Genomic DNA, 3,595 nt, shown 5'->3' with positions numbered 1-3,595 from the left:
CGGGAACCCCCTTTTGGTGTTAGCATTATGTTATGCTTTAGCTATTGAAAAACAGCAGATCTACAAGCTCGTAGCGCGCCACCGAGTGGCGCGCTACGAGCTTGTAGGTCTGCTATTTTTTGAAAAATCGAAGAACGACAATACATAAACATAGCTTTTTCAGAAAACTGTCAGGATGTAGAAGACATTTTTAGAATCGTTCCCAGGTCAAAATGGGTTAACCACATGAACCCGAACATCCCTATTCTAGGGCGAGCACGCAGCATTGTAGCAGATATACCAGCTCACGACGGAGATTTGGTTGTAGAGGGGGGGGGGGGGGGTGTATTTGAAAGTGTATTACTAATGGCTATGAAGGTGATGGATGTGTCATGGATGTGTCATGGATGTGTCATGGGCGAATAAGACAGCTGCTATAACCCGTTTAGGCTTGACGTCGATATAAATAAAAAGTCTTATATTGAATATATAAGACTGAATATATATTTAAAGATTTGTGCCACATTTTCACGATTTTTCAAAAAATAGCAGACCTACAAGCTCGTAGCGCGCCACTCGGTGGCGCGCTATGAGCTTGTAGATCTGCTATTTTTCAATAGCTAAATAATGCTTAGTTAAAACACCAAAAGGGGTTCCCGTTCAGAATGTGATAATAAAGGCGCTCAGTGATGCAAAGATCCTCGTGGTTTTTTTTGCAAACCTCAAGGTGCGTTTCACCTTCTGATGTTTAGAACAAATCTGGACAAGCGTGAAACAGTCTGGACTCTTGAGCTCACAATACCCCCTGGAGGTGGAATTAGATAGAGGAACCCTTCATAGGGCGTATTGCCATTTTTTTTTTAGGCAAAGCGAGCAGGCCAGCAGTGGAAGACCTTAGGGGGCGGTTTATAACATGATGGGGTCATCTTAAAATCGTTTCATATGAGCATTGTGGTCCAAAAATAAACAAGCTGTCTCGGCGTTATTGTCAGGGAGGTGTCTCTGTTACTGTATAGAGCGCCTGACGTCACTCGCTCGTCCCCTCGATTCCCCCGGTTCACAGAAGTCATTTCTCTATGGAGAATAACATGATGGGGTCATCTTAAAATCGTTTCATATGAGCATTGTGGTCCAAAAATAAACAAGCTGTCTCGGCGTTATTGTCAGGGAGGTGTCTCTGTTACTGTATAGAGCGCCTGACGTCACTCGCTCGTCCCCTCGATTCCCCCGGTTCACAGAAGTCATTTCTCTATGGAGAATAACATGATGGGGTCATCTTAAAATCGTTTCATATGAGCATTGTGGTCCAAAAATAAACAAGCTGTCTCGGCTCTGTATCGTTTGCGACAGTCAGTCACTCATATATGATACAGTCTGTTTCTAGCGAAAATGTAACTAATTCAGTAGCAGTAACAATAGTGTTTTCTCAGTTGATTCTTCATAGTGGAGTTTATTTTTCAAACACAGTTATTATATGATGCGATCTAAAATCCCCCTATGGGGATTACAATGCAAATAAAAAGTACACGAACCCATGGATTTGCGCCCTCTACCAATATGGATGTCAGACTTCGGTGCTCTATACTGTAAATAACATGATGTCATACAGTACATATGAACCTGCATCCAGTAACAAGCTGACATAGTGAAGACCTAAATTCTACAACATGGGAAGGTTGTGGAGGAGGTAGGAGTTTGGTCACTAGCCTGGGGTCCACCTATGCTTTCTATGGCATAGGCAGCTCCCGGCAGGAGCCGCCGGGAGAATCTAGACGCAGCTGCGCGACATGAGACTAATTAAGGAGAGGAGTGTGTGTGTGTGTACGGGTGTGCGTCAATTTAACAAATAGGTGCTATCAGGTAAATAGGTGCTATCTGCTGATTTCTGACGATCAGAAATCAGCAGAGAGTGATCGATTTCTTTTTCCCTACCTGGAAATAAAAACGTCTGGGTTTCCGAGGCTATTTGGTCACTGACAAGCTATCATTGGTGGTAGCAACGAGCGAGAGAGGCTGAGCATTTAACAAACCCCAGCATCCATTCTGCTGGAACGCGTTGTGAGCTTGTCGATCATCTATTTTCAGATATTTAATGTAGAGCGAAAACAGAAACGTCATCAGTATAGAGCCCTGAGTGACTCTGCTAGACACCGTACAGGGTTGTTCGACCTGACGTCGATTCTACAAATGTCTTCAAAAATCGGTTTTCTGAAAAACCTATGTTTCTTATGTCAGTGGTTCTCAACCTTTTTCATGTCAAGGAGCCCCAGAATTATATGGAATAGGCCACCGACCCCCATCTGAAAATGTTATTCCAGGGACCCCCCCTGAAGCAAAGATTTGAGTTAGAAACGTTCGTTCTAAAAGAATATATTCAAAGATTTGCGCCACATTTGCACGATTTTTAAAAAAAGGGTTAGGGTTAGCTATGAGCTTGTAGATCTGCTATTTTTTTTTTTTTTTTTAAAGGTTTATTTATTGATAATGCAGACATCATCATTATTCAAAACAATGAATTACAGAATCATGATTTCCTTTTTTTTTTTTTTTTTAACAAGACAAGACAAACTCAAAAGAAAAAGACAAAAAACAGCAAAAGATCTGCTATTTTTCAATAGCTAAAGCATAACATCATGCTTAAAAGGTGGTCCCCGCCCAGAATCATAGGCATAGCCAATGAGATTGGAGGGTGTGTTCCTACCTGAACTACCACCATGCTCCATTTCATAGCGTATTTTGCTCTGCCATCAAGCTGGGGTCCTATCAGTAGTTTGTTCTCTCTCCCGAGGGTGCCTCGTGTTTTTTTCCCCCTCTCAGATCTCCCGTTTCATCCCAGCATGCTCTCTCTCTCTCTCTCTCTCTCTCTCTCTCTCTCTCTCTCTCTCTCTCTCTCTCTCCCGACAAATCCATTTATAATTCGATTCCGTCCCAATTAATTAATCAGTTTCTTTCTCTTTCCCTCCTTCCCTCTCCCTCTACTCTAAATGGAATTAGGTCAAAGCCACTTGTAAAGGCCAGTGATTAAAAACCCAATCCGTTATGTAGGTTAGCTCGTTTCCGACTCATCTGCTAACCTCAGGAATTCACAATGTCTTCCTGGTTTTTGCTAACTCAACACATTTTTTTTTTCCACGGAAGGACTTTGCGCTGCGAAACATTTATCCCCCAAAACCCCTGCTGATTAAGACAGCAGAGTGTAGGGTTTAGCTCTTCAACTGCCTTCGCCTTCAACTTAAACAGAGGGATGCATGGTCAGCGTTGGTCGCCAACAATGAGATCTTTTTGTTTGGCATTACGTTATGCTTTAGCTATTGAAAAATAGCAGATCTACAAGCTCATAGCGCGCCACCGAGTGGCGCGCTATGAACTTGTAGGTCTGCTATTTTTGAAAAGTTGTGAAAATGTGGTGCAAATCTTTGAATATATATTTCAGTGCGAACATTTTTAACTAAAATATTTGCTTCTGGGGGGTCCCTGGAACAACATATTTTGAGACGGGGGTCCATGGCCCAATAGAGATAATTATGGGGGTCCTTGACATGAAAAAGGTTGAGTACAACTGACATAAAAACATGGGTTTTTCAGAAAACTATTTAGGATTTAGAAGCCTTTTGGG

This window comes from Electrona antarctica, assembly GCF_951216825.1.
Source record: "Electrona antarctica genome assembly, chromosome: 23".
Classification (NCBI taxonomy): domain Eukaryota; kingdom Metazoa; phylum Chordata; class Actinopteri; order Myctophiformes; family Myctophidae; genus Electrona; species Electrona antarctica.
The sequence above is the reverse complement of the archived record's forward strand: the minus strand, read 5'-3'. Positions refer to the sequence as shown.